Below are 11,880 nucleotides of genomic sequence, written 5' to 3' on the forward strand. Positions count from 1 at the left end.
CTTGGCTTAGACCGAGCTGACTTGACTGAGCCTATTAACAAACTCCCCAAAGAACTGCACTTAGTGGGAGGGCACTTCCTGTAAAGAATGACTGCATTACTGACTGATCAAGTTTGCTGGATTTAAATGGCCTCTAAAAGGCAAAGAGGTTGTTTGGTTCAATGTTATTGGAAGCTATTACCTTAAAAAAGTTAAGAAGATTGTCTGAAGCAAGATTTTTAAATCATCTGGCACCAGTATGAGTCTAGAATGACAAACATTAAAAAGTCAAAGAAATGGTTCCTTGTGGAATGTCAAGCCACAGTGAACATAGTTCTCGGTGACTTGTTGAATTCCCAGTGTCCCCAGGGCTGTCTACTTCTTCTGCAAATGGCAGCCAGCTCTCGCCTACCACATAGTGAGAGACAATTTCCTCCCTTTCACTGACCTTAAAGAGACACCGTTCAGGGGCTTGTGAGCACCTGTAAGGACTTTTGTTTTTTTAGGAATGGGAGAAATTGAAAGCCATTAAAGATGTTCAGCAGATGGGAAAGCAGAAGATAAAATTGGGAGCCTTGCTTTGTTGTGTTTTTTTTTTTGCACAGGTAATTTATGAAAACTCTTCTTCCTTTTTATTTAGTAAAGATGTATCTTAGAAATTTAAAATAGGAGGTTAATGTCCTTTGTACTCTGTTTCTTGAAATTGTGCAGTCAATGCAATATGGATTTAAGACTTTCCCAGGGACCTAGGAGCTAAATATGTTATCTTCCCTTTGTTTTTCTCCTCTTCGTCTTTGTTTGTGTGTGTGCTTTCCCTGGGCCGGCAAAAAAAGGGGGGAGAACTCTTAAGCTATAACATTTGGTTTTAGTGCTGTTTTCTTTCCTTGTTCCATTTATGAAAGGACACATTCATTAAAATAAGACCCTATGCTTTTAGTTCTTTCTCTTTTTTTAACTTTCCTTTTATTTGAAGTTAGTTCTGCCATGTGGTGGTTTTCAAGATGTTTATTTACTGTGAAACCCTTTCTTTCAAATGAAATCTTGTCTTTAACCCTAATATACGAAGAAGGTAGGTAAACTAGCTGTCCCAGGCCCTCAGCCCCTTCTGCCCAGGGTTCCTGGGTGCCCGAGGCACATCTGATTGGTGGGGGCTGGAGGCGGGCCTGGGGGAACCTGATTCTAATCCCCTGGCCTGAACACAGGATTAGGAGGGAGTGCCTCGTTTGCCGTCCTCGACTTCGCCACCAAGACTTTCTTGTCACTTCTCTTTTCTGGACTCGAGTTCCCTCTTTGATGAAATGATGGCTTTGCACGGACCATCTCCGAGGCCCTTCCTGCGCGGCAGTCGGCAGCTCTGGGTTACACTGAGGGAGCGTTGGGGCAGTGAGAGCAGAAGGCCTGGCACAAGGAAGAATTGTCCTGTTCTAGCGTGAAGGGTCTTCAGTTCACGCCAGGGAAAGCTCGGGAACCAAAACTGATTCCTCAGCAGAATGGTCTCAGGAAAACGTCCTCCGGAGATTTCGGTGAGGGACCTGTCACCCACTTTACAGAAGCATCTTGTGGAGAAGGGATTTAAGCCAGTTGTGAGCTGTTGTTCATCATGGATTGTAGTAACATTTGTTGGTAAGTGGTGCGCTATTAGAGAGGAAAAGTTTTCTCTCCCTCGAGAAATTATGCCCTATCCCCTTTTCTGTGTGTGTGAGTTTGGAAATGCATCCGAGGCCTAGCTCAGGAATCGAGTCAGTCAGCGCATTTGCTCAGAGGATGGGGGTGCTGAGGCCCAGGGCAGGGTTCAGTCCTCTGCGGGTCCGTTAGCCGGGTGGGGCTCTGTGGCCAGACTGTACTTTTAACCCCGACCAACTGCCTCTCCGATGTGTGCCCGGGGTCACAGGAGCTGGAGAGCGTGGGAGGGCTCGGGAGCCGACTTTTCCTCCTGGGACCCAGCAGTGCAGGGCTTGGCCTCCCCGCCCGGGGGATGGAAGGTACCGGCCTCCATCTTTACAAGGAAAACCTGAAAAACTCCCTGTGAGCCAGAGTCTCAGTGTCTGCTGTTCGTGGGTCTCAGACTGAAGACAAAACTCTCAAGGCCAGGTTAGAGCAGAGGTGACTGAACTAGCGCTCCATAGCGCTTGGCGAATGTACCGAATGTACCGTCCTCGCTGGGGACTGGGAGGAGGGCTGGCGTGAGAAACCCACTTCTGTTTTAACTCCTTCAAGTCCATGGTTCTCTGCAGGTGCTCTTGCTGCTTCACGGAAACAATTGTGTGATTAAAACATGAAACACTTGATTTTCATCTGAAACAGAATAGTGTACAGGCATCTTTTGAGAGTTGTTTGGGGAAAAAAAATGTTTCCAATGTACACAATTCCCCTAAATAATTGTTCTCTATGAATAGGTTTTTACTATTGACTACAGATGGAACATTTTTCTCTTGTTTCTTAGCATAAAGGCAGTCATGTCTGGAGCCTCATTAGAATTTTACTGTTGCTCAGGAAGCAACTAGATGTAGCTAAAATCTGTTTTCTATGAAAAATAGGAAAGATGAGTAGTCTGAAGTAAAGTATCTCTGACATTTGTCTGATGAGAAAAGTACTAGTTTTTGTTAATACAAAATTCAAACATTACAGAATTATAAAATTTACATCCCTCTTAATCTCAGCACCAACCAACCCTTGTGGTAATCACCATCAAGGTACTTTTGATTCAGTTGTGAAGATGGGTATAAAAATTAAAAATTTTAAACTTTTGTTTGTCTTTATCCCCAGAATTAATTTGCTCTAGGTCAGTAGCTACCAAAGGGTTTTAACAGTGAGTGTTTCCTTCAAACAAACTTTAAGTGGAATTCTCATACAGAAAAATGAAAGATAAAAGCAGGGACGCGCTAGTTGTCCTTGGGGAAGAACTGTGCTCACTTCCTCTGGGGCCCTCGCTGCAGACCCCCTGCTGCAGCACCTACCTCGGCGCCCAGCCCCGTTGCTTCAGGGGTTGGGTGGTGCTGAACCTTCACCTCCTGGACTAGCTCCTAACAGGCCACTCAGAGCAACGTCGGTTTCTCCATCATTGACTTGGGTGGTTATTTTTAGTTAAGCTACAGTTAGTCACAAACTTAAAAGCAAACCGCCTCAGTCAACCAGTGACTTTTTTTCTATCTTGAAATTGGACCATTACATTTAACTCAGCCTTTGAGTTGAGCTCAGTTGCCATATTTGTCACTGCTTTTCAGTCTGTGCCAGGAAGACTTTCTCCGTGTGGATTTAAGTTTTAAAGCTGTGACTACAGTGCTTGCGCCACAGTAAACACTCATGTTCATGGACATGGTAGGAACGAGTAATTGTGTTCCTGCTTGCTTTCTTCCCCCTGCTAGATAATAAACAGTCAGACAGAATTATTTCATGCTGTAGATAATGCCAGAGTGTCTTGTAATCTTTGATCAGACTAGAGTAACTCAGAGTCCTGCAAAAGGAAAAACACAGCCTTGGTGAGCGTGCATTCTTGAATCCATGCTGTGCCCAGATAAGATGGCACTGAAAATTATCTTTCTTAGCATTAAAAGATGTTCATATATACAGTGAGTATTTATCAGGCTCTTGCTGTCTAGTGTAGTTTGGCTAAGCCTTGAGATAGAGATCAGATATTTCAATGCACTGGCTCCTTTAATACACATCTACTTTTTTATTAGACAATAGCCAGCTCTTCCCTTATTTCAGGGGTAATCTCACCTTTACCCGTGGCTTCAGTCACCTCCTATAGGCTGATCATTTCCCAAATTATATCACCTGCTCTAAACTTTCCTTGGTTCCTGACCAGTTGCCCACTGGAACCCCCCTGACCTGATTGCCCAACAAGGTACTTCAAACTTAAAACGTCTCAATGAGAAAATTTGTCTTTCTACCCTCACCTGATCTCCCTCACCTACTCCTCCCCCCTGCACCCCGTTTCCTGTCTTGGTTGGGACATTATCATCTGCCCACACATGTATTTGTCAACTGACAATTACTGAGAACTCACTCTGTCCAAGGTACTATTCCAGATATTTAGGGGGCAGTACAGCACAGACTAACACATATTGAAGGCCTTGCCTCAATGGCGCTTACATTTTAAGTGGACAAACAACTAACTTAAAAATCTGTATCTAGATATGTCTACAGCTTCCTGTCCATCTATCTTTGTGGATGGTGGCTATCAGGCAGTAGTGAGAGGTATGGAGAAAATAAACCAGGGTAAGGATAGTGGATGGAGCTGGAGACCTAAGGATGTGCACTGTGGTTTTTTTGTTTGTTTGTTTTATGTTTTGTTTTGTTTTGTTTTGTTTTAGCTAAGGCAGTCAGGGAAGGAGGTGGCATTTGAACGGAGACTTGAATGAAGTGAGGGGACAAGCCATATGAATATCTGTGATTTGAGGAGGGCCTGCCTAGCCCTTCTTAGTCAAGGACTGAGTCATGGCCATTTTTGTAATGATGCTCGAGCTGCACTTTGTAAACATTAGCCAGCAGATGGATGGAGCTGGGTGTGACAGAGGCCATGCCCAGAGCTCTGCCTGAGCTCAGAGAAGGGAGGGGTAGGAGGAGGGCAAAGGCAAGAGTCAGTTTCCAGAAGGCTTCCCGGAAGATGACACTTGAGTTGGGTCTTGAGCAGAGTCTCATGTGTGGAGTGGGGAGGCTATAGAGGCAAATGGGGACAGGACGGGCAGAAGCCCTGGGGCCTCAACACTGAGCTTTAGATTTGGGGTGAAAGGCACACGAGGGGGGAGCACCCAACCATGGCCTATGATGGGGAGTGGTCAACAAAACCCAGGACAAGTGAGCTGGGGACAGGTGTGTTCTAACAGGACAACTTAACATGATTTGAGTGCTGTCCTCAGAGAAGGAGAGATTAGAGAAAGAACCTCAGGTTTCCTCTCTCTCTCTCCTTCCCAGGTGCCTGCCTGAGGGCATTCATCCAGATCCTCCTTATCCTGTGTCTTTTTTTTCTGTTTATAAGGACAGTCACAGCGAGGTTCTGCTTCTGAGGGCTGTTACAGGAGCCTCTGCCATCCTGGCTAGAAGATCAGTCATTTATGTTTTGAAAAAGAATATTGCCGTGCGGTGCCTCTGAGAAGGGCCCTGACTGTGAGGTCTGAAAGCTTGAGGGAGGGAAGGCAGGTCTTAGTCTTCACTTCTGACCCAGAGTGAGGATGGGGAGGCGGGTACCTTGACCTAGACTGAGGGTGGACATGCGGTGGCTCTCCTAAAGGGAGGAGCTGGGGCTCTGGGGGTCAGCCGTGGACTGGGCGCTCATTAGGAACGGGCTGAATGTGCAGTGGGGAGCCTCCTCCCCAGAAAGCTCTGGCTTTCTCCACATGCAGTGTTGGCATTATTTCAGTTTTAGTGTTTATTTGGAAGACTTTATAAATACAGTGATTCGGTGATAAGATTTCCGTTATGTATAATAGTGTTTATTCTTTATTCCTAATTCACTCTGTTTATTTGTGGTAGTATATTCCTCTGCTAGGGTAAGCAGAGTTGTTCTAGGACATTTCAGAAGTACGTACCCCCTCTTTATCTCCCTGCTTAGAGGGTAATGCTGTGCTTTTGTTCTCCTTGCGGGGTAGCGGTTGTACTGAGTAGGGTCACTACAGGGCTCCACCGCCCAGGCGTTTTGTGGATTTATTTTTATTGATAAATACATTGTACGTTACTGAGAAGCACTTACACTATCATAAGCTTTATGAAGATATTTTATTAAAGGTTCATGTACCTTTGTTTTGTTACAATACAGATTTTTTTACAAATTTCTTTTGAAATGTCTTTCCCTGAAAGTAGTAAATGCCTAACCACCCTGCTCTCGTGCAGCTCGTGTTTGCCGTGGTCTTGCTCCTCTGACATTCATTCAGAGGCTGTGCTCACTCAGGCCTACAGGACACAGGCCTCTGGGCTTCCTGTGGTAATTGAGGCTGTCCTCCGGCCCTGCGTCACCCACATGTAACACTGCGTCACTAGCATTAAAGTTGTAGGGAAGCTCAAAGCCTCGATGACATAGACCGACACTTAAGATACAAATCGCCCTGAGGAGATAGCGCTGACCTGCGCGTGTTGTGGCCTGTGTGGTGGCTGCCAGGCCCTTCCTCAGTAGAGGTGGGGGAGGGAGAGGCGCCAGGGCCCTGGGCGGGCAGGATGGGGAGCAGCCTGCTTGGCTAGAGAGGACCCTTCCCTCGGCAGCAGCAAATCAGACCTTGTGTGTTTGGGTCTCTGGTGCCTGGCAGGGACTCAGGTGCCCAATAGGTATTTTTTGACTGGGGTGAGTCAAAAAATGGGCAGAGAAGTGAAAACGGTAAATTTTTTATTTTTATTTTTCATTTTGTTAAACCTCACTTGAGGATATTTTTCCGTTGATTTCTAGAGAGAGTGGAAGGGAGGGGGAGAGATAGAGAGAGAAACATCAATGCAAGAGAGACACATCTATTGGTTGCCTTCTGTACACGTTCCGCCCAGGGCTGGGGATTGAGCCTGCAACCGAGGTACAAGCCCTTGAACAGGACTCTTCAGTTCGAAGGCTGATGCTCTATCCACTGAGCCAAACTGACCAGCGCACAAAACAGTAAATATTTTAGAGAGGGGAGCCAGACCTCTGAAAGCAAACACTCCATTTCTCCACTAGAGCTGGCTTTGCTTGGAGGCAGATTCCCTTTCTCTGGTTTCTTTCCTTAAATCCTTTAAAGGAAAAGTGTTTCCAAAATCGTGAGTTGGCCTGTCTTGATGGTGTGACCGCTCTGTGCCTTTAGCAAGCTTCAGCTGTGTGAAGGTGACGCTGTGAAGGTCAAGCAGGCTCACTCCTGGGCTGCAGGGGGTTTATCATTGACGCCAGCCTGGGAGCAGGGCCTCTACTGCTCTGTATACAGGGTGGGGCACAAGTAGGTTTACAGTTGTTCCCCTGGAAAATAATACAATAGCTAATAAATGATAATGCAAGAAATAAACTGTTTTGCATGCTCACAACTGTAAACCTACTTGTGCCCCACCCTGTGTGCTTCAGCCTGCCTGTGTCCATATTACCCTGTTTGGAAATCTTAATGGTACTTTCTTTCCTTCTAGTTATAATCTTGGCATCTGTTTTTCAGAAACATTGTCTGTTACTACTTAAAGTTTATGCCCAGAATTTGAATGCCGACTGCTAAGAAATGTCAAACAGAGGAAAGGCTTGTCAGTGCTCCCCGTCCAAGTTATTCTCGGCCGCCTCTTTGCCTCGCTGCTCTCACCTGTCCGCCTGCACCGACCTGCGCGTGCCCGTCTTCAGTGACCTGCTCTCAAACAAGGGGCGGGGTAGTGTGAGACTTACGCATTGCTGGTGCACGACCACATTCACAGCAGCTCCTGGCTTGCAAAATGATCACGTATCTATAGTCAAGGTGTTTTTGTTTTTTTAAAAGCCAGGGAATTAAGAGCAGTTTTCATCTGGGAGGATGGTTTCTCAGAATTACCTCGAGTGCTCTTTAATCATGCACACTTGCCCCTCACCCTCCTCCACCGTCCATATTTTAAGGATATTTCAGGATGGAAGGAGTTCACGGAGGGTGGTCCAGACACTGGCATTTTGAAAACACCCACTGAGGAGTCCCCTGGGTGGACATCACCCGGCTTCTCCCGTGCCTGCCGAGCCGTCATTTGTCTCTTATGCTTTCTCCTCATCCTGGAACCCTTGCTGTCACCTTTGCTTGGAGATTTTCTCCATCTTAATAATGCAGCGTTCCTCTCTTCCTCATATTCTGCCTTTGGCCGTCCTGATGCAGGCATCCAATTGTTTATTTAGTAAATAATTATGCAGTGTCCACTCCACACCGGGCACTGTGCTCAGTGCAGCAGATACAGAGACGAGTCAGCGAGAGTTGGTTATAGTCTCAAGGAGCTTCGGGCGCAGTAGACTTACAGGGAAAGGTTAACAGTTGTGTGAATAAATGTGGTCCTGGCTACGTGTGTGTAACAATAGCAGTGTTTGGATGCACGGACCTGATGAGTTGAAAAATGCAGTTTAATGAGTCTGACTCGTTGCTGCCACATTGGTAGGCTATTCTGTTGTAGCCGGATATTTAAAATTGACCCGTTAACAGCTTCATGTCGATGAGATTTTTTAATCAGGTAGTTTCTCCTTCCTTAAGAGTAAAAGGAAGTTTCTGTGATGAACAGCGTTTGGCTCAGAGTCTATGAGGCCTCTGGAAACTGGAAACTGGAACGTCAGTCATCCGCTCTGGCTGAGTGGCAGGGCAGGCATTGCAGAGGTTCAGGTTCCCAGCATTTCACAGGGGTTAGTTAACGCAGCCCAGCCGTTGGCAGCCTGCCACTCTCTCTACGTGGTAGGCAGTTTCGGGAAATTTGACACTCTCGTGTCTTTCCTTGAAAATCTTGCAGGGTTCAGCAGTCCTTCAATGGCTGACCCATTTCTGTTAAACTCCGGTTGTCAGACTCAAATGTGAGGTTATCCTGGACCTGTTGTCAGAATGGAGTCAATGCATTTCATTAACTTTCAAAAAACAAAACAAAACAAAACAAAAAACCCTACCGTCCTGGTCTTTGAGAAATTTCTACTTTAGCTGTGGAAATGGGACACTGCTCTTTGTGCTTATTATGCTGTCATCCATTCCCCGCAAAGTGGGAACCAATTTCCTGAAGCATTTATTGTATCAACAGGCCATACGCCGTGAGGCAGGATTTGGACAGTTATTTGTTTAGTTGACACACGTAAGCAGAGCATTAGAGAGAGTGTCTACTGAACATACAGGGTGCTTCTTAGTGAGGTAGAGGGGTGGTTTGTGAGAGGAGTAGCCTCTTACAGTATCTTGCTTTTAGCTTATCTCCTTTGGTATTCATTTCCATGCTTCAAGTTTTGGGGGCTCGCTCATGCCCCTGTCCTTGATGAATATGTTTGATGGTTGGAAACCATCATGTCTTGGTTGTTGCAACATCATTTCGCTGGCAATAGCCTGGACTTGGGAACCAGAAGTCCTAGGTTGGAGCCCAGATTATAACATTTACTAATTGTGTGATTCCCCTTAAGTTGTTCAAATCCCGCCCCCCTGTAAAATGGAAATAATAAACGATGTGTCTGCCCTCACCCCCAGTCCAGCTACCCATCTACTCACAGTGTGGGTCAAATGAGAATGTGAATTGGAAAATGTCATGTGTGGCTCGGCCATGGGCATTCCCTTGCTTGCCAAAGATGGCGTAGTGAACTAGCTATTGCAGGGGGCCTGAAAGGACGCTATGTTGGAGGACAGTTATCAAGACTTTCCCCTTTTACAGCTTCTGTGATCATGGGCAGCTGCCTCTTAACCCACCCTAGTGGCAACCTGGACCACTGGGAGGTGACTCTGCTTAAAAGGACATTCTTTCTTTAGTTAAGTTGAAATTTATCCTTATAACTAACTTCCAAGATAATTTACACTTCTTGGTTCTAGTTGCATGGAGTAATATGAAACAATTCAAATCAGTGTATTTCAAGTCATAAAAAGTTATCATTGAGAAAGGGGTCTTATAACTAACTCTGCTTCCTGTTTTTGGCAGTTCTATTCAGTAAGAGCTGGTGTCTATCACGTGGGTGTTTAGGCTTTAAAGACAGCTATTGTTTCTCCTCCTGATCTCCGGAAGTGGACCAGAAGGGCATGAGACTCAAATGGAGATGAATGGGAAGGAAACATTTTTAACTCAAAAATCACGGTGATTTTAATTTTATTTAGAATACAGTACTTGCAAGAGTAAACAATGCCTCCATTTATTGGGCTATGAATAATTTAAATGGCCAAGTAGACTACTGAGCTGTAAAAATGAAGACGAAATATTGATAAAGAAAAATGTTTCTAATTTTTATAAGCTCCCATGTGTTTAACAACCAGTAAGGGAAGAACATTAATTGCACAGAAAGAAATGGAAAAATGGTGATAGGGCAGCGTGACAGTGCCTTTGTGTACGCTACCCTGATGTTCTTACAGTTGCCACAGGCCACGGGAGGACCCTTAAGTGTCTCATCAGAGATGAAAGGCAGGACCCACTCTCTACATTGAGTTCCATATTGATTACAGAATTTAAAATAAAAACAAGCAAACAAAAAAGCAGCACTGGCCTTGTTGTTAGATGCCCCGGGTTCTGTTCTTGACCCTGTTGCTGTCTAGCAGTGTCACTTGGAGGAAATCAGTCTTTACTCCTCAGAATTAGTTTTTCTCAAATTAAACTGGGGAACATTTTTCTGCCCTGCCTGTATTATATAGTTTTTAGGATTAAATGTGACAGTGTATATGGATTCAAATCTTCACTTACTTGCAGCCATCTAACTTCTGGAAAGTTCTTTAAACGTCTCTGTGCCTGCTACTTTATCTTTAATTTGGGGATAATACTAGCTAGTTTTTTGGGAAGTAAGTGGGTTCATTCCCATCAAGTACATAGAACAGTGCCTGAGAGTTCATGCCTAATGCAATCGCTATTGTTTTGTGAAATTTTGAGTGCTCTGTGACTTAGTATATGTTTAGTCTACTATATTTTTTGAAATAATATTTAAAAATAAAAATTATTATAACAACCTATTTAATGACCAAACCCAATCACAGAATTGGCACGTTTTATCTTTTTTTTTTTTTTTTTTTATCACTTTGGTGGTTTCCCAAGATCTGACTTTGTTGTCAGAAAAGCTTAATCATGATACCAAAACTTAATCCCAAGTGCTTTTAACCAGCAGTGTGAGTTTGGACAGCGGTAGGTGGGGGCCAGCATTTGACCCCACCTTCTCTGTTACTGTTAGGGTCTTGAGATCAGAGCTTGGCTTGTGTTGTATGTAACAGCCTGGAGTTTAAAAATGTTATCTTTGATTTTGAGCTGTTCGAGTTGGGGTATTTCTTGAGCCATGTAACGTTTAGTGGTACTGAAATGTTGATCAAGACCTCCATTTATAGCAGACCCATTCATAATATCCTGGTGGCTTATTTCCCAGAAGCCACTTCCAGATAAAAATGCTGATCATGATGTCCCATGACTTCCCTGAAGGAGTAATGTTAAATTGTGGGAAACGCTTGGAATTTAACTAGTAATTAACTTATTAAGAACCATGTTTTAAAAAAAATCACATCTCCCCTAAGCTATTATAAAAAAGGAACTAATGAGTTCAGAATTCTTTTTATATTTATTTTTTTATAAAGTGAAACCCAGTGATGATTGTCCAGTATCTTCAAGTCTGTTACTGAACTAAAATAGTTTCTGTAAATAGAGGAGACTTGGAGCCAGTGCTGGCTTTTTAACCCCAGGTCCAGTTTGGATGAACACTGCTGCTGCTACCTAACTAGTTATCCGGTTAGAAGTGTAGACTTTCATTGTCAAAGTTTGATGATGGGTATATTTGGAAGTTTGATTATAGAAGATGGGCACATGGCCTTTTCCTATTTTCCTGTTTATCCATAGAATTGAGACTGTTGAATGTTTTCTGTTTGATCCATCTTGGGTGGAGCTAAAAATATCTCTTCATTCTTAATTGTCTTTTTACTATTTCTTGCACCCTAAACCCTTTATTTCTAAAGTTTTACTCATATGCTATATTCCATTATAGTCCTAAGTAACATGATTAGGCTAATCATTTTGAAATGAAGAAATTACTTTGAAACATGTAAAAAGCACAAGTTAATTTTTATCTGCTGGTCAATTTCTTTTCCATAGTTTTTCATGAGGGACTGTCAGGTTTCTGTTTGGGAGGCAATGAAGAGACTGTGTCGTGAAGGGGTGCTTTCAGGGGGCCACCTGGCAGGGAAAGGAGTGCTATGTGGAGACCCTGGATCTGTGTGTGATACGGGGAAAGGTTCTCTGCTTCTTTCAACATCAGCTTCCTCCTCTGTCAGTGGCACTGCCTGTCTGGAAGGTTACAGTCTGATGCCACACATTCCTGGGTGCACC

The 11,880-nt window shown here is 44.3% G+C and overlaps 1 protein-coding gene across 1 annotated transcript in view; it reads left to right on the forward strand.

The window, feature by feature from the left end:
* The window catches only part of LHFPL2 (LHFPL tetraspan subfamily member 2), a 131,968-nt gene that overhangs the window by 40,071 nt on the left and 80,017 nt on the right, over positions 1-11,880 (forward strand). The gene's annotated exons all lie outside the window — the stretch shown is intronic.

This window comes from Myotis daubentonii, chromosome 4 (assembly GCF_963259705.1).
Source record: "Myotis daubentonii chromosome 4, mMyoDau2.1, whole genome shotgun sequence".
Classification (NCBI taxonomy): Eukaryota; Metazoa; Chordata; class Mammalia; order Chiroptera; family Vespertilionidae; genus Myotis; species Myotis daubentonii.